This window comes from Neopsephotus bourkii, unplaced genomic scaffold (assembly GCF_033783945.1).
Source record: "Neopsephotus bourkii isolate Nb327-2 ecotype Australia unplaced genomic scaffold, CSIRO-AGI_Nbou_v1 NB_1792, whole genome shotgun sequence".
In the NCBI taxonomy this organism is placed as follows: Eukaryota; Metazoa; Chordata; class Aves; order Psittaciformes; family Psittacidae; genus Neopsephotus; species Neopsephotus bourkii.
The window spans coordinates 7615901-7635741 of record NW_026902266.1 but is presented as its reverse complement, the minus strand read 5'-3'; the positions used below and the strand labels follow the sequence as shown (position 1 = coordinate 7635741).

At 40.5% G+C, this 19841-nt stretch overlaps 1 protein-coding gene and 1 long non-coding RNA gene across 2 annotated transcripts in view; one reads left to right on the top strand and one right to left on the bottom strand.

Moving 5' to 3' along the window:
* The window catches only part of LOC133226586 (uncharacterized), a 36924-nt gene extending 24731 nt beyond the window's left edge, over positions 1 to 12193 (top strand). The window contains exon 4 of the long non-coding RNA XR_009729571.1: positions 11752 to 12193. This is a non-coding gene — a long non-coding RNA (uncharacterized LOC133226586). The remainder of the gene's footprint in view (positions 1 to 11751) is intronic.
* The window catches only part of PTPN5 (protein tyrosine phosphatase non-receptor type 5), a 307304-nt gene that overhangs the window by 106929 nt on the left and 180534 nt on the right, over positions 1 to 19841 (bottom strand). The window lies entirely within an intron of this gene.

Genomic DNA, 19841 nt, shown 5'->3' with positions numbered 1-19841 from the left:
GTTGGTACCTATCTCCCTCCAGCCATTTATTTTGTAGCCCCGGAGGGACTGTTGTTTGCTTGATGAAATACTGCACAGTACAAATTAAGAGCTGCCAGTAGTGAGCTGTGCCTGGACAGCAGATACTAAATGGAAAATGCAAGCGGTAGCACAGTACTTTTTCAATTACATCTTAAGCAAACATACTTACCAGGAGTCAGAGAAGAGTGTGAACTGCTTTTTAGATATTACCAGCTAAATCATTATGGCATTTCCTGAGCTTTGTTCAAAATGATTTATGGATGTTATTTGCATCATTTTCTTCAGGAAATTCTCATGTAAAATTCCAAACCACGTAATTTCCATTCACATAACACCCACTGCAGGCATGCGCTGTTCTCTTGGGGCTGGGAACTTGTCTGCAAAATGGTAAGGACAGTTCCAAAAAAGAATTAAAAACATTACAGAAGAAAAATGACCCCCTTAGATTATTGCAGAGGATGACTTAGGTGCTAACTTCACATAAGGAGCCAAAGGCATGAAGATAGGGCAAGGTGGGAGGAGAACAGAGAACAGAGAGATGAGTTTCCTTGTTGAGGTTAATTTTTTGGAGCATAACACAGAGTCTTTAATTAACAGCTCAATTTGGACTTTCAACAGCAACATGCCAAAGATTTCAGTTTGAGTCCAAAGTGGAGCAGCTGCACTGGGGAGGGTGGCTGTGCATTGGCTGTGCCATCACTCACACCTGTTAGGTGTGGTACCGAGTTGTCTATTTCCTCCTGTAATCAGATGCCTACTTAGGTCTCTGAGCACAACTTATCACTGTTGCATCAATAGGGAAAAGCTGTAACTGACTGCTGTTGTGCTTATAGGAAGAAGCAGATAGATTGACATGAGGCTTGTACTGCATTATTTGGCTAGAGTAGTTGCTAGCTGGAGGTGTGGGGAGGAAAGGAGGATGGCACTCTGGTGTAGCAATGTTTTCAGAGAAACTTCTTTAGTCTTTGTATGACAAGCATCTGCAAGGGGCTTTGCCAGCATAGCTAGAGCTTGGCCATGACCCATGGAGGCAGGCCCCGGCCAAACAGACTGTGCTCAGAAAACATACACTCACAGTATCACAGTATCAGTATGGTAGGTATTGGAAGGGACCTCAAAAGATCATCTAGTCCAATCCCCCTGCCGGAGCAGGAACACCTAGATAAGGTTACACAGGAACGTGTCCAGGCAGGTCTTGAATGTCTCCAAAGAAGGAGATTCCACAACCTCCCTGGGCAGCCTGTTCCAGTGTTCCGTCACCCTCACTGAGAAGAAGTTTCTTCTCAGGTTTAAGTGGAACCTCTTGTGTTCCAATTTGTACCCATTTCCCCTTGTCCTTTCATTGTTTGCCACTGAGAAGAGCCTGGCTCCATCCTCGTGACACTCCCCCTTTATATATTTATATACACTCATCAGTCCTCAGAAAGTGTTTCCACACAGGCTTCATTCAATCCCTTCTCGAGACTTATTTTCAAAACTGCTGTAAACAGTAGTGCTTTCCCAGCTTGAAGTTTAAATATAAGGTGCAGGAAGCAGGATAGAGACATCAGAGACAGAGGTTAGGAGAGGGGCAGGTCATGGTAGGGGGTGCAGTAGGATCTGACTGCTGGAATCCCCATGTCAGTGGTTTGCCAGTTGGCTAGCCCATAGTAGTGCATCTGGAGGGCTACAGAGCAGGGCAGTGCTTTTCTCCTGCATTTTGAGCAAATTTCTGAGAGTAGTGAGGAGAACTACTAAAAACCAATGCATGCTTAATTTGGGATTTCAATTTTTTAAACTCCCATCTTAAAATATATTTTAAAACTTTGTTCGTAGATGATCCTCAAAAGTTTGAGAACACATACTTGCTCAGGTGATAATGACACTGCAGGCACTCCACTGTTAAGAAATAATCAGCATTTTTTCATATCATGCCTTTCACCTTTGGATGAGGGACCATACTTGAATTTGATATACAAGGGTATACCTCAGTGCAAGAACACCAATATCAGTGCTCTTACTATGAATTTATGTTAGTGTAATAGGAAGTTGACTTTGTCCCTAAAATAGAGGCAGTGAAAAATTAGTATATATTCTAATGTCCCCAGTGGTAGATATTCATATTATCTGTGTTCATTCAGGATTTGAATCCTGGAGAGTGAATTAATTTATGATCTCCTACCACCTAACCCCAAAAAAACCCATACAGCTGTGCTTATTACTACTTGGTAATATATTTTTCCAGAACACAGCTTAAGCTTAGGTCTACTGAAATAGCTGTTGTTTGTGCTTTACAAAGTGCACTACTAACTGAAGAGAGAACAAGTATCTGTCTACCCCAGGGAATGTACCATTTAACTTTGATGCAGTGCAATAATTGGTTTGAAATAATGTGTTAAAATCCTATTAAATGAAAGGGAGATGAAGAACTAGAAGAGTACTGTGAGGAAGTGCTTAGTTTGGTTTATTGTTTGATGCAGAACAAAACACACTGTTCAAGAAAAAGGGCAGTGACCCAAAAAACTGCCAATGTGTATTCATGATTTAAAATTATGAGAATAGCAAGAGTCCATTTTCTGCAGCAGTATGTAAAACAGGGACAAAAAAAAAAAAAAGTCTTATTCACCATATTGACTGTGAAACATAACTTAATCCCCAAAAGATATGTATTATGTAGATTTGTATCTGACCTCAAAATCTGGAAAAGCACTAATGCCTTGGGACCCAAAGCTGGGGTTTTAGAAGGAGTCAGCTTTACCTGAACACCAGTACTGCGCAGGCTGGGCCCTGTTCTGGCATTGATAAGCCAGGCAGGGCTGGCCCATTCTACTGCAGCCAGTCTTTTGGGGATTCAGGCTTTTCTGCCTGGGAGCAGCAAAAATTGTCTTTTACGTTGAGCTCTGAAGGAGGAAGGCAGCAGAGATCTCAAATCGTTTCAGTGGGCTTACACTAGAGGAGAATGGCACAGTGACTGAAAAAGGAGCTTGTTGATGGACAGCCACAAAGAGCTAGTTTGCTGTGTTCTCCTCCATACAGTCCAGGGAGGTGTCTTGGGACTGTTCTGAATCACTGCTTTCTGAACAGGATTGTTCCTTTTTTATGTGCAGTGATGTTTGGAGATGGGCACATATGTGTACAGGAAATTCACAAATTATTCATAGCCATCTACATATTTAAACAGCAGAAGAAAATAAGCTTTTCATCTCCTTTATCTCAAGAAACAGAGTTCTGGTCTATTCTCTTTATGAAACTTACTAATGAGCAGACAAAACACTGTTATATACTTTTGTAATGTGTAGATTACATGATTGGAAAAGGAAGCATTATTTCAATTAGTTACACCAGTCATGAATTAAAACACAGTGTTAATTGAAGGGATATCCATGGGAATATCCACTGCATTAATCAAGATGAGACGCATTGCAATGAATGCTGAATGAATAATGAAACACCAAATACGAAACATCCCCATTTAGAGGTATCTTAGCTCTTGCATGTACTAGACTATCAAAATTAATTGAATGAGTGCAGACTTTATGGGTGGAGGCATGTTCATTGTTGTTAAAAGAAATCAAAGCATAGGCACAATCTAGCCCAGTTCTCAAAAGCTGAATCATCTAGAACTTGTTACAGAAGTCAGGTGATGAAGTTTTCCAAATTGGTTTTGCCAATTGCCAGTTACAGTAGCATGGATCCATCTTCACTGGATACTCTTGTAGCCCAGTTCATTAGAGGTAAATGTATGTGTTTGAGGACACACAGACAAACTAAATACTCTATTAGTTGTTTGGAGAGAAATATGTCTTTTTGATGAGAAATGATTTTAAACTATCTCACAGGCTTTACTGTCTGGAAGAGATTACATACAAATGAATCTTTGATATCACTGTTATTTATTTTGAAGTTCGAAGGTTGTACTTTGTTGCAGAGAGAGGCAAATTCTACCTGTATGATACGTGTCCATCTCTTGCAAGTTAGCTTGAATCTTAAGTGGGATTTACCAGCAAAAATGCAGTAGTAAATTCAAAGTGTTGGAGTCACAGATTTTGTCTGTAAGTTAGGCTTGATCTTGGTTATCCAAAATCACAATGCAGAGCAAAGGTACTCATTCCAGAAAGGAAACTAATTCACTTGTGTTATAACCAATTTAGATGAGCTAATGTGAATTTCAAACTGTGATTATACCAGCAGCAGAGTTACTAAAAAAAAGAACCTATGAATCCTGCACTGCAAGTATTTACACCACCAGAAGCTTGGTTTATGCACCCACTGGAGAAAAAATAATACAGGGCCAAATTCTCCCTGCATTTGCTCTGGCTGTTACAGATTAATTAAATTAAGAGCCTGATTGAATAGTATGTTCTCTAATCACAGACCATAGACTCCTGTCCTTTCAGAGAGCTTTGTGTGTCTCACTAAAAGCCTGCACAAAGCAGACATCCAGTTTGAGCTCAGAAGACAGAGAATCTGCTGCTTTCCCTGATAGTCTGTTCCAATGGTTAGTCACTCTCACTCTTAAAAATGTGCTACTTATTTCCCATCTGGCATCCAGATATAGGAATGTATGTCAGAATAGCTCTGCTGACTTTAATGTGCTACTCCTGATGAGAGAAAAAACAGGCCTGAGGTTTGTTTGCTCCTGATCCTGAATTAGGGAGCTCATTAGTGCTACAGGTCTGAGCACTTGGTGCCAGCTATTCCAGTCAGCAAGCTGGGATGTTCGTTAATGTCTTATTACTTTCTTCTGTTTGTTCCACTAGGTGAACATTTGTTCACTGAGTCAGCCTTTACATGCCTGTTCTGCCCACTTCTTCCCCCCGCCCCCCCCTTCTCCCCCAGTTGGAGAGTCATTGCAAAAGTACAGTGATGCACAGTGTCTGCCATTTCCATGAGCAGGGCAGGAGTTCAGTCTGCTTATCCATAAATTATTCCTGCTCTTTGAAATGCACATGCATGTACAAAAATATGAGCAAACTCACTCAGGATCTATTGCAAAATCTCCTACTGAAAGCTGTTGATTATTCCACATTGAGGTAACCTTCCTTTTAGTCTTTTAAAGGTTAAATTTATCCAGTTACAGAGGATCAGAGAGTCAGTGTATGTCAGCTTTAACATGCTAGAAAGTGATACAATTTTCATTTTGAATCAATAATGATATATGAAAGTGTCTAGAAAATAATTTTAACACTTCTACTACAACATGATTTTGTGGTACCGCTACTAATCTTGAAATTACATCGCCACCTGGTGCCTGTTATCAACACATACCAAGCTGCAGAAAATGCAGTGTTTCTATGACAATTTCTGTAGCAAATGCTGTGGGTTTGATGTAAAATATCGGCTTGAAAGGTTTCTTGTGAGAGGGGCAGGATGACCACGGTTGATACTAAAACGCTGGAACATGAGTGTCTGATGATTTTGAAATGTGCTGGTTGCCAGAGTCCTCACTGCCATTTGTAAACCTGGCATAACCCCATAGTTTACTGCATGGGTGGGTCTCCTCGGGGGCACACTGAGGTGGTGGCTGCATCCCCTGCTAGCACTGTGCAGTACAACGTGCTGTAGGTCAGTGCATTGGAAATACCTCTTCACTCTCTTTATCCCAGTGTCCAAGAAAATTTTGGCTTTTTTTTTTTTTGTTTGGTTTTTTGGGTTTTTTTTGAATACTCTTCAAATGCAGAGGAGTTTCTTTTTATTTTGCTTTGGTGTTGGAGGGAAATTGAATCACTAAGTAAGGGCCAGTGTCTGTTTTCCTTAAAATGAATCTGTTCTTGATCATGGAAGTCCCCAAAGGTTCTAGAGTTAGGATTTACCCTTTGCTATGCTGTACATACAATGAAGGAAGCAGGAACCAGGCCTTCAGGACAGCAGGTAGTAGAGTGTTGTCACTCTCTATACATGACAGACAGATCACACCTACCGATCTGATTTTATTTTATGATTTTATTTCATGGTTTAGGATCACTTATTTCCAGGCTAAATACAGAGAAGTCTCTATTTTTATGCCCTAATGTGCTGCAAAGCCTGCGTCCACACAAACTCATCTGAAGGAGTTTTGCTGCCGTGACAAGCATCTCTGTTCCTTCTGAATCCTGGAACACATCCTCTCTGCACATTGTCTTGAAGGGAATGCTTCTGGACAACACCCTGACACCATCCCATGCTGTGCTGTGCTACAGAGAGTTTCAAAATTGCCTTATTGTGCAGAAAGGAACAGGGAACTTGGCCACAATTATTTCCTAAGCTTCTTACACTGTGCTGTGGTTTGCAAGAGCTTTTCTGTCCTGGGCCAAGCGGAGGTGCCAGCTCACCCTTCTACCCTAAAATGTGTGCTTTAGGCAAGAGAATGCTCCTGTGTCTTTCTCCCTGCTGCCAACCACCAAAAGCATGAGGCCATATGATGTCATGAGAGGGATGAGCAGAGCAACAGCGTGGCTTGGTCGCTAGCAACAGGGGAAGATGCAGCAGCTAGGAAGCCTGGAAGAGCAAGAAGTCCTAGAGCCTATGACTTTTTCTGGTGGGCTTTCTCCTGCCAGAGAAGAATGAGCCAAAAATGTAGAAGGAAGAAGGCTGATCAGAGCAGTGGGGGCTGGAGGGGCAGGAGCAAGTTGAGGCAGATGATAAGTTCAGAACTTAGGGGTCACCTCAGAGAGCATCTGCTCCTGAAAAGAGTGCTTGCTTCTTCACTTCCTACATTTACCTATCCTTCCCAGAGTATGCTGTGGAAAAGGGGAATAGCAGCATCTAAGCCCACCAAGACCTTCTCAGGATCTCTCTTGCTTTGCTGTCATATCAGCCATGGTGTGTCTATGGATGAAGAAAGACCTAACTTCCAGATGTTGATTGCCATGTTCACAGTGATTTCTCTTCCTATTCCCCAACATACTCTGGGTAGAGGAACTGCACTCCTGGGTCTTCCTATGATGGGCCCTGTGGGCTCACTCTTACTTGTATGAGTTGTCCCTTCCAACAGGTCACCTCTGAGGTCACCCTTAGACTCACCTCTGCTTTATCCTGTGTGGAGGTCAGTTTCTTTCTGCTTTATCCTGTGTGGAGGTCAGTGCTCGGCACTTACCTGTTTCCTGCAGCCTTCATTCCTCTGCGCTCTGCAAGACCTCTGCCCTGCCTCACAGGACCTGTATTTAACCTGAAGTACATCTCTAGGCAGTTAGGGTACTAAGAATCAGTGGCACTGTATGGTCCTCAGGCCTGAATTTCAGAATCGCTAAGTACTTGCAGGTTTGATTTACTTTGCTTGGAGCTGCTATAGTTCCAGAGTTTGGCCACCATCTTCTGATGAATAAACTAACACATTCAGTCAAACCTGAGCACATGTTCATCAGCCAAGTGAAGGGAATTAGGTGTATTGACACCAGATGAGAATCTGGCCCTAAAATATCTGCAAGGCAAAGAACAGAAAACACGGAAAGCTTTCACAGATATTCCATTTAATATTTTGTAAACTTTCCTGCTATGTTGCTAGGGAGATTTTAATACATCAATGCATTTAAAATAGATGTCAGTGAGATCTTTCAAATTGGAGCCAATTCTTCCCCTGCCCTGAACTTCCTTATTGCTCCCATCACCGTTTCAGCTTTCTTCTGTCTGGAAAAGACCCTTTGCTGACCCACTTCCTGTCCCTGTATCAGTACTAGGAACTGCACAAGGAATCCTTGTTTTACCAGGATTTACTTGTTTTTTCAGATGCTGACACTGCATTTTGCGGCTAGCTAGGCTTTATCTGGAGAGTATAGTTCTTGCATTTCCTGATGTGAGTCAGTTGTGAGGGAAGTGTTTAACCTTTTAGTCAAAGGTTAAACATATAAAAGGGGAATGTGAAGCTCTTGTATTCCAGTTGTTGCCACATTAAAGAGAGCAGCTTTCATGGCTGAGCTAAATCTAACTTGGGGGGCGGGCGGGGGGTATTTCTTTCTGTATCCAATTCAAAGCTGCAGTTTACTGTGCTTATTGAGGAACGTGTATGTTTGAACAGGGCTATATGACAAGGGTCATTCATTAATTGTTGTTTTTTTCTTCCTAATAGTCCCCTCTGGCTTAGGGAGGCTTGGATGGGCACATGTATTGAGCCAGTGAGAATTGTTCAAAATGGTCCGTTTCTATAAAATACAAAGAACTTCAGAGGAAAATAAATAGCAAGTGTTCTTTTGCTTGAAAGCAAAAGAATTTGTCACTACCTGTCTTTACCGGCATCATATTATTTTAATCCATTTTTCTCTACTGCTTGGCTGAGTATACTGTTTTCTTACCTGTAATCACCAAGACTGATGACTTAGCTATGTTACAATCACATGCCCCTTCCCACTGACTAAATAGTTAATGCTATACTGTTGTCATGATCCAGATGACTCCATCAGAGTTCATACCAGTTTTACTCTGTGTTGGCTGCTTCGGTGCTGTGTGAAACAGGAAAATGTTTTTGTTTAAAGACAATTCCTTAGGTGACCCGCTGGTGGTCTGCACTGATTGCACCGCTGATAAACTGTTGATGTCTGTGGCTGGGTCTGAAATACCTGATTGTAATCAATTGGCAGTAGTCATCCAATGAGGCTGAGAAAGCTAGGAACAGAGTCTACAGTAACCACTAACTGTGGGTTTGCTCTTGAATCTTTGTTGCTCCAGGCCTCCATTCTAGCAGATAATTAGATTGTTCTTCCATGATCTGGATTCTTCTGCAGCTCTCTAGGACTGTGTCATAAGTAGAGAGCTCCACAGAACAATTTTGCTGGGCTGGAAAGATACAGTCTTGAAAGGGAAAAGAGGATAAACAAAAGATAAAGAATAAAGAAAAATTAGAAACGTCATTCCCAAGGGAGCGTTCCTGACAATCTGTTAACTTTTCATTGGCATGTTCATAGCTACTTCCAAAAAAATGTCACAAACTCTTAGCAGAGCCGCTTGAATCTCTGCTGATGAATTGAAGGAAATTGGTTCTAGAGAAAATGCATCACATGAAGTTAACACACAATACTGGATCAGCCAAAAACAACACCACGGAACAGGAATTCCTTCAGTTTAACAATAACATCATCTCATTGCAGGCTAAGCAGTAATATTAGAAACTGCACATATAATACCTTCCATTACAATTGAAATTTGAGACTTAAAAAAAAATCCTAGGCAAAAAATAATCTTAATCTGGATGCATTTGTTTGATTAAGAATATTTATGAGTTGAACACTTACAAAGTTGAATCAGTGTCATGTTAAGATTCCTATGTTTTATTTGAGGCATATAAGTAATGTGTTATTCAAAATGCACTGTGGAATAGTTCAAAGCTGGCACTGTGAACGGTTCATTGCATGAACTGTGGAGGAGTGCTGATTTTCCATATCTCTGTTACGTGCTTCAGTGACTGCAGTTCTTTTTCCTTCTGCAAGCAAACTCTATCCGACTGTGATTTCCTTAATTGCATCGCTTTCATTAAAAGGACAAAAGTAACCACTGCGAATCATGCTGTCAAAAACCTAGGCATCATCTTCCATAGTTCTTAATTTACATTATAATTAAGTGTCTTTTGGTCCAAAAACTAATTCCTTGCAAAGTTGTGGTAAAAGAGCTCTGTGTGAGGATCTCCTGGGGTCAGAATTGGTGGTGATATGTTATTGCAGACATAGCATAGAGCAGCTGCATGATAATCGCCACGGCACCTGGCTTGCATTAGTAGCTTTGACCTCCTCTGTGTTCCAGTATGGAGGGACTTTGAGAAGCAGACCTCATTGCAGATAAGTAGAACAAACACAGACCTGTCTCCTTAGGCACATGATACCTTTTGCTGTTTTCTTGCTACAGAAGGAATTGCTGCACGAATATGTGCAATTCCTACACGTTGCTCCTCTGGCCTTCTGCACCTCCCTGGTTCTGGGGCTCCAATATACTAGTAATCCAGGCATATACTTGAGTGCAGATATGTTCCATCTAGCTGAATGCCTGGGTTAGGAGTACAGTAATACCACATGCTGTAGGTTAATGGTTCAAGATTGTAGCAATAGAACAAGGGGTAATTGATCTAAACAGGGGAAGTCCAGGTTAGATATAAGGAAGAACTTTACTGTAAGAGTAGAGAGGAACTTGAACAGGTTGCCCAGAGAAGTAGTAAATGCCCCATCCCTGGCAGTGTTCAAAGCCAGGTTGGACAGAGCCTCAGGCGACATGGTCTAGTGTGAGAATTCCCTGCCCATGTATGATCTTAAGGTCCTTTCTAACCCTAATCATTCTATGAGTGTGATTTTAAGATAACATGAAAATCTTCTACAGCATAGATTCTGTGATGTTATCCAATCTTTTGGGCAAGGGACCAGTGAAGAGGAGGAGCAGGCTGTTTATCTGAGCAGGCATCTTTTCTCCCTTTCTCCCTGTCTGCTGAGATCTCCCAACCAGGTCTTGAGATACTCTGGGCACAAAAAGACAAACAAGACAGCTGAAAAGGGTTCCAAAGATATTTTTCTTTTGTAAATTGTAGATTTGTAGAAACCTGGCTCAGGCATTTTGAAGATAGAAGGTTTCTAGAAGGACAGTAAGTTGGGATTTATATTTGGGAAGACAGAAAAAGGATGGCAAAAACCAAACCATTACTTTCTCTAGGATAGGAGGCTTCACAGGGAGAAAAGTCTGTGAAACAAAGTGATTACTTCTGCTGTTACCACTCTGAACAGTGAAGGCTGTAGCAAAATTTTCATTTTAATTCAACTTAAATAACAATTTAGCCTTTGCGTTCACAGCATCTGTACATCCTCCTGTGTTTAGCCACAGACTGCTAAACTGCTGTGTGTGTTAGCGATACAGACCTGTTTTCCTTACAGGGCTAGGACAGTTTCCAATCCATTTCAGAAAGAAAGACGAATTGGAATTGGATTTGAAATGAGAGAACCAGTTCTACTGTGTACACCTTGCAGTCTTGGGCAAATCTTTGTTCCATCTATTCTGAGCTATCTGGGGCAGGCACTTTCTCATTTGCTATGCATACATGCAGAACTTAGCACAAAGGAGACTCCAAACACACGAGTGAGCAGTGAACAGATGGCAGTCAGTTGTCAGTTTGACCAGGTATTCCCATTCTGATAGTTTTTGTAGCAAATTTCATCTTTTAAAAATCCTGCCGACAGGCCAAAACTGGAAGTATGTAAAAGAAAAACTCAGTGAAGGAGTTCATTTTCTAAATATCTCTTTCCCAGCTCTAAAATACAATGTAGGAACTGAGACACATTGGACATACAGGCGAAGTCCTGACTAAGCTAAATGTCAGTGCTGTGCTTAGTTAAATCCATAGTAAGCTTGTCTTTTTGACTTCCAGAAATGAAGTAAAACGCAGTTTTGGGCCAGGTATTTCCTTAATCTCTCACTTGCATTCACTCAGATGAGCTTTTAACAATTAGGAGTTTCCCTGTTTGGCAGTACTTCTGTACTGTCACAGGCAGAGATGACATAATGAACTACATTTACGCATATTCTTGAGCTCCTCTGGGTAAAAATAGTGACCCTCAGCTTTAATCTTCAGAACTTTGCATCTCGGTGTAGCTATTCTGATGGCAAGGGTGAGTAGATCTGGCTAAGACGGGAAACAGATGTATCCTCTTATTCTCAACATAAATTCTGGGGGTTTATTTTTTGGTTAGCTGCAGTCCTAATCTCACTTTTGATCGAGTGCAGAGGAAAAGAGTAATTAGTGAAGTATTAGTGTTATTATTATTTCCTGACATTAACTCTCCTGCTACTTGTCCACCCTCTTCTCAGGCCCAGCAAAATGGTGTGTGGGTTTAACAGCTGAAGAATGTTTCTCTATTGCAGGTACGTTCTGTGCTCTGAAGTCATACTGTGTTCACCACAGTGAGCCAGCAGAAAAAAACAAATGCTACTGAATATGGCCACGGTTATGTGGGTGGTAAGTGCCTTGTAACATTGTAGCTTATGCAGGAAGGGGAATATGTTTTATTAGTGTAGTTTTCATTGTTGAAGAGCTGTTTTCCAAATGCACTGTTTTATCTGCAAGATAGATGCAAGTATACTATTTGATTTTAAAATTAATGATTCCTTTTTTAATATGCCTCTCGATGCAAAACTGCTATTTGGCTTAAGCCATCATATGGGCATCCAAGGCACAAAAAAGAGATGAGCTGATTTACCAGACATCACAGTCAGGAACTGGCCCCTCATTTTCTGAAGGTGAGAGCACCAAAGTTTCCGTCCTTCCCATTGCCTTCCCTAAGCATGAACTCCTCAGCATTTCTGATACCTCTTTATTTAACCCTGTTGCAAAATGTGTAGTCCTTGTGTCATTTTTCGTTCAGCAGGCTGTAGAAGCACATCCTTCCCTCCTAACATCTGCTCTGGATAGATACCCCAGGGACCATGAGGAGATGCAGTGTTGGTTGGGGTTTTTTTCCCTCTCCCTCTTTCTTTTCAGCTATTACATAATAGTAGATTTTTGGCTGCTGTAGTTATCCCTGGTGAAATGTTTTAGTTCCCTAAGCAGTCATGGTAATACTTTGGACCACAATGCAAACATTTATGTCAATTTTTTTATATAAACCTCCTGTATGTGTACCTTTTTAATTACTGTGTTCTCAGTATATCATAACTCTACTATATAAGGTGGTTATGAAAAGATATTCTTCCTATATATTTCATTCTCTTAAGAACTATATATCCTATGATACATTTTGAAGGCAAGATTTTATAAGAAGGACAGGTTTTTATTTAAAGTATCTGTGTGTTCAAGAAGAGGTACTAATTCAAGAGGCAATCTAGTCCATTTCCATAAAACTCTCTTGATCTTTCTCCATCATATTTAAATTTGTTTTCATTGTGATCAGCTGGTTTGTTTGGTGGGGTTTTTTGTGGCATTTTTTGGTTTGTTTTTTTTTTTTTTTTGACACATAATTTAAAATCTACAATTCCCGATTAGAATCATTATGGCCTCTGAGGCAAATTCAGTTCTGAGGCTCTGAGGAAAGTCAGTGTAAATCAATATAAACAGAGTGATCATATGTGCCTGCAGCATTTCTGAATTTTTACCTCCCAGCATCAGGGCCAGACACGAGTAACTGCTCTACTAACAGGCTGGAGGCTTTAGCCTACACGTGGCAAAGCCATACAGTGCAGCAACAGCCTTCCCTGGGAGGCACTGTAACTACCAGGGTATTTCTTTCATAGGGTAAGTGTGAAATCCTCTCTCTCAGGCATCTGGATGAGCAGTGGTGAAATGCGGAAGCTGAGGACTAGCTGAAAAATAGCTCCACACTAGTGGATTGCTGTAATGCCCTAGACTGTTGAACAGAAAGGGAAACCATTCTCTTCCACACTTGCACAAATTTCATTATGTTCATTGCTCAGAGATGTATTGCAACTCATAGTTAATCTTTTCAATCTCTTCTGTTCCCATGGAAACTTTGGATAGCAGAAAATAACAGCACAGTATAAGTTGCTATATTTGCTAATGATGACCAGTATGTTAGTTCTATGCAGCCTCCCCATTTTAATTCCTCTTCTCCTTCCTTTTCAACGGGAATATTGAATATGACAAACAATGCTGATTTCAAACGGAAGGTTAAAAGGAATCTTCTGTGCACATTGGTGTGTTTAAAAACAAATCTAAAATAGTTCTCAACAGAAACTGACTATGCCAAGTATTTTAGTTTAGATTACTAAAGCAAATCCATCTAAACTGATTCAGGGGACCCATCCAGGAGACCTGCCCATTGCTACACCCATAGTTTGAGGACGAACTCAGATCTTTCAGAATAGACACCTCTAAGAGAGGCAGAATTTTATGGATCAGAATGTGCGGTTGTATTTTCTATAAGCTGTAACATTCACAGCATGCACAGTATTTTAGAGGTGTGATAACAGGGTGATGCAGATTGGAAAGGCATAATGTTACATCATATTTGGTGATTGAAAGTAAAAATTCTTGAAATGGGTGGAGAAAGAATTGTTACAGTTCCCTGCCACTCTAAAATGATAAATGCTTGGAAAATTCCCAGAATGTTATTGAAATGCCTAAAAAGTAAATATTTATTCTGCACACAAATCTTTTAGATCTGTCAGTAGCTGAATTTGATTATTTTTGTGTTGGTTTCTATTATTTGACTGGGTATTTGTAGACAGATGGCCTCTTGTAGTGTTAATAAAAACAACTTATGTAGAATGATTGGGCTGTGTAGTAATTGGGGAAATACTGAAGGATTAGAAAAAAAGATAGCCTGCCAAAACCTAGTTTCTGTTTATACACATTTAATTCCTTTTTATAGCAAATTACGCTTTTTTTTTTCAGGCATGTTCAGTTACCCTGATCAAGTAAGGCTAGAGTTTGGGGTACTGAGAAGTTGAGGTTTGTAGGTCAAACTCAACTTCCTGTGACATTTCACTGCTATAACAAAAAAAAAGTGGATTTTTTAAGTTGCTTTTAATAGCTTAACACCCTATACTTCTGAACCTGTGCCAGGAAATCTTGAAAATGCTATGAATTCTAGATGTGCAAGAAAAGCTGGGAAAGGACTGAGCTCTGAATAGAGCTGAGCAAAACACATCTAAATTTCTGTCACCTAACAAATTTTTTTTTCCACTGTGTATTGCTCCCCCAGTCTACCTTGTACTTTGTACTGTATGGATGCTGTAGCATACATAGAACTTTTGTTTCTTTAAAATCTTCTTAACCACAACTGTCACCCATTCTTATTTAGTAAAAGTGTAAATAAGGAAAATTTAACAAAGATTTAAAACAGTTTGAACTTTGTTTACAAAAGCAGCACAAGTATTTGGTGTGCTTTACCAAAATGCAATATTTTAAACTTGTTGAGAATTTATGATGTGAAAAAGTCCTCTGTTTTTTCAATAGTGCCATTAGTTCTCCTCCTCTTCCTTCTGTTCCTGTAAAATAAAAATATAACCAGCTTTCTCTGCTTTAGGCAACTCTTGATCAAGATGCAAAATTTAGCCTATAAGTATGAAGCATTCTGAGGTACACTCACAGATGACTGATTTACAGCAGGGGGCGTAGAAAAGCCTTCCCAAACCCCCATAGCAAAAACTGTTATTGGCTTAGAATTGGGAGGGAACTAAAATTCATATTCTTCCTTCCTGATCAGAGATTTGCAGTGTGGCTTGTCTACACCTGAGCTAATTCTCTGCACAGCCTTAAAAATCAGCACAAAGAAAAAGGCACTTTTAGGATGCTGTCTGCCCAGCTGCTTGCATGAGATGAGCTGCACTGTGCCAACCAACTAGTCTTTTATCTTGGTGAACAGCTAAAAGAGCCTGCAGTGTCTGGTTCAGACATAGTGCCCTCACTTGCAGGTACCTCTGCTTGGTCATCTGAATCCCACCCCAACGGACTACTGTTTGATGGCAGTTTGAATACCACAGCTCACTGAACACAGCATATCAATACTTGTGCCGAAGCAGACTTGGCTCCCTGGTCTGAGGGGTGTTTCTCCTCTTGGCTGTTGATGATGAGATAGAATGCATCCTGTGATGAAAGGAAAGCATGTACAATGCAGTTCAATGTATCAAGACTGTTTGCCGAGCTTGCAGGAAATTTAATTTAGCACATGGGATTTAATGCTCCAGAGATTAAATATTCTATTCAGATGAGAATGAAAACCTTGTGATCGCCTTATCAACTGAAACATGTGTAGGGCTTCCAGTCAGCAGGCCATAAAAGAACTTGATATACTTGTGCACATTACAAAGGTCTTCCTAGTCCTTCCTCTTGCTTCTCTGAAAAAGGTTTAGCTAAGACAGGATGACTGACTGTACCACTGGCATAGGTTCACTTAGTTTGCAGTTTTCCATATCACTGATACTAATTTAGCTCAACAGGACCAAAAGGGTGGGGTGCAAATAAGGGAATCTGAGACCCTCTTTATTGCTTTTTAATTTTTTTCCATAAAATTCTCCAGGCTTTCATAAAGCGATTGTGGTGTTTATAAGTCTGAATTAACTTTTGAAGAAAGAAATATCTGTAATTTGGTTCTTGATGAATTGTGTTCTTTCCCACAAAAAGCATCAATGTCAGGGCCTAACTGTATAGATGCACTACAGATTCTTGTATCATTACATCCTAGAGCCTTGAGCTGCAAATTGTTGGATGCTGGAGAAAACCTGTTGGAGAGACCCTGGGAAAGCATTATTATTATGCTTAGCATGCTCTTACTCTTTTTTATTCCCTGGGCATCTGCTACTTGCCACTGTCATCTACAGGATAATGGACTAACAGGAGATCTGATATCTGGTCTCACTTCCTGCATAACACAAGCTCCTGCCATGGAACTGTCATTATTCACCTGGTTGGGTTCTACTGTGGCCAGTCCTACCAAACTTCTTAAATCCCAAGCAATTCAGCACTGAGGTAGCACAACATTGTGCATGGGCTAGCAGGGCTAGCTGGCTTGATGCTTAAATGCAGGGAGTCAACATGGGGACAGTTTACTCAAGGAAGGCCAACATTAGCAATGAGACTGAAGAGCAGCAGAGTTGCCCCTTGGGCAGAAACACAGCTCCCACTCACTGAGGTCATCTCAGGGTCCTGTGACAAGTAGTATGGGTGTCTGTGTTCAGGTGCTCAAAATTCTTTTCCTGCCATCACCGAAGTGTGCTTATGTAGTAAGGATCTATATAATGCTAATTCTGTAAAAACTCACAGAGGAAGATGAAACAGAATATTGTCAACAGAAAGTCAGAGAATATTATTAATATTTATAAGAGGATTAAAAATAGTGGTAGAATTTCCAGGTTTTGTAAGAGCTGAACCCTTTTTCGGGGTGCTTTATTAAGTCAGCCTGGCATCATTTTCCTGGTGGGAAGTTAGAGAAGCTTTAGTAGGCAAAATATAGAAGGCTGAGTGCTCTGCATTATGGTTTAGGGGATCTATAGATCCTTTTGTTTAGGAATCCTGATGTTAAAAGAAGAAACCTCCTGGTTTTGTGCTTGCCTTGGCCTATTAGCCTTGGTTGTTACTAATAAAAGTTCTTTCAGAGCACTCTGATCAGAGTCTTGAACAACTTTCTTTAACCAGCAAAAGCATTAGATAGGAAAAAATAGACATGAAGATAAGCCTCCTGAACTCTGCCTTTCTGCAGGCAATGTGTCTCGGGTGTGAATTCAAAGTGGGTAGAGAACACACTTTTGTTTGGCATGAAAATATATACTAAGTGGAAATTAAAAAAAAAAAAAGATTCAGGAAATATTCTTAGCTTATCAGTTCTATGGGTGTATTAGCAACCTAGATGAGAATAGTTTTCGTGATGAAAAGTTAACTGTGCGTGCTTCTGAACTGTTATTGCAAAACAAGAGGAAGGCGGAAGTTTAATAACTGATGTTTTGGGCTGGGCTTTTTTTCTGTGCTTTTACATATCTTTTAACAGCTGTGGGCAGGGGAGCATGGAGCGGACATGTTTCTGTTCTCAAATGCAAGAAAATAACCTTCAGAAATTTTCATTGGACAACACTCCAAAACTAAGAGCATTTAAATATTTCCGCAGGCAAAAGAGGCCATTTTATGAAAAGATAAATTGCAGGAACCACCCAAACAGACCCAAATTTTCAAGATTTTTTTTCCTAGTTTTGTTTTTACATAGTCTTCATTTTCACACCCCACCTATTGGTGTAGTTAGAAAGCATTGCAATTACAACTTCTAGAGAACGAGAAAAATCAGTTAGTAAAACAGTATTTAAGAGGAAGGTCAACATTTTATAAATGGGAATGTTGAAAGTTATATTGATAAATGTTTAGGTTTAGCCTCCCACAGAGGAATATATTGCTTTTTCATAAGTTCTGGACATGTGTAAATCTCATTTCAGATGAGAACAGTAAAATTACTTTTCTAGAAACTTATATATTGATTTTGAGTTACAGGTTTTCCTTCTGCAATGTGCAAACTCAGTGCTATCCGAGCTCCTACTGCATTTAGGCCTTCTAAAAACCCTTCCCTGTAGAGTCAGACCTTTAACATTCCAGTGCAAAGTCCGTTTTGCTCAAGAGTCCATGTTACTGCTATCTCTCCATCAGAACTGATGTGGACTGGTGGGAAAGGTTTAGCAAAAACCTAGCCTAGGCAATGCCAGAGAGGCATATTCTTACATTTTTAGGAAGTAGTTTATGACAGCAATGTAACACAGCATCAGTTTGTGTGTTACACTCCAAGCCCAGATGCAGTCACATTTCCTTCAACAAACTGCTTAAATGCTGCAAATTGAATAGCTGTGAGTTATCTGCCAGAGCAGAGACTGACAGTCAGGGCAAACAAACACCCGCCAACTGGAAGCTTTTTCCTACACAGTGGGACCCTCTGCCCTGCCTTTTATTTCTTTCTTTACCATCCTGTGTCATGCCCCCCGATCACTTCCCAAAGCCCCCATGGAAAGCATCAGATCTCTTTAGTGACTGAATTAGCTATTTGTTTGCTTTTTAGGCAGATGCAAAGGGCTGTGTAATGGGACAGCACTGATGTTTCCACAATCCTCCTGGGAAGCTCTTTATTGCATTATTTTAGCGCCAGATCTTAATTTTTATAAAGGTTACTTCTGGACACTGTAATTTTTGCTAATTCTTGCTAATTTCAGCTGGCTGGGGCTAATGCCAGCTCTCTGCCTTGCCTGACCTCCTGTGAAGAGGAAGCAAGATGATCCTTCAGTTTTTCACAACTAGTTTCCAAAAGAGAAATTCCTGATTCAGTCTGCAGTGGAATTCCCTCCTTTCCCTCTTCCCTTCTCTCTTTGCTGTAAATTGCAAGGACATCACCATTTAGCTGCAAGCCTCCCTTGGCATCTACCTGTACCTGTAGCAGATGGGCATTATTTTCATATAGCTCCCTTCAGACTTGAGTTTGGCTATGGAAACTTTGAATGAGCTGAAGAACTGTGGAGGATGGGTACAGCTATAAAAATTGTCCAAAGCAAGGAAGTCAGATGTGCAAAGAGAGACCAACAGCAGTGCCACAGTGTCCACCCTAGTGAGTCATCTCCCTGTTGGAACCAAGCACAATGGTGACACTGCCCAGCAGTGACCCAGAAAACTAGGCCACTGCCTTTCTTGCAAATAAGTAGTTTATTTTCCACCCTCTGTAAGACAAAGGTCTTCTTAAAGCTAATGAAATCACTCTCTGCTTACTGAGTTCAGTTACATTTAAACAACTTATATGTATTATATCACAACAAAGCTCTTTTGGCATTTATGCAATGGGAAGAAATGCAGATGAGTAAACTCATGTTTTATGACTCAGCAGACATAGTCTCAGTTTCTGGCTGTCACACAATTTTGTTCTGCAACATTGGGCAAGCTACTTAATAGTTTACTGTGCCATCTGTAAAAAAACTTCCATTCCCTGTGTCTCCTACTTTATCCATCACCTCCTTATTGCAAATGTTATCTGACGTATTTGTATAGCACTTTACCAGCAAAGGAACTTTGTTCCAGGTAATCCCTAGCCATCACTGGAATGAAGAATAAAGTAGTAATATCTCAGCAAAGTATGCCGTTTTCTTATTTCAGCCCACAATCCATGTTAAACAAGTCCTCCTTATGTCTTCTAACAATTGCCAAGCTTGGAAATAAAGCACTAATAAGAATGTATCTTTTGTCATGTAGTCTGGTTACAGGTTCCAGAAATAAGAAACTTTCAATGCTGAAAGACTGAGCACAGATGCCATGTCAGTAGGGAACAAGGCTGCAAAGGGAGAATTGGAGCCATGAGCTGCTTGGCAGTTACTACAAAGAATGAAATTCTGTTTATTCACTGTAACATTCTCCGTCTCATTTTCTTCCTGCCAGAGTATTGTGCATAGATGGCAGAACCCAGAAAACATGCTTTCTTGCACCCCCATGT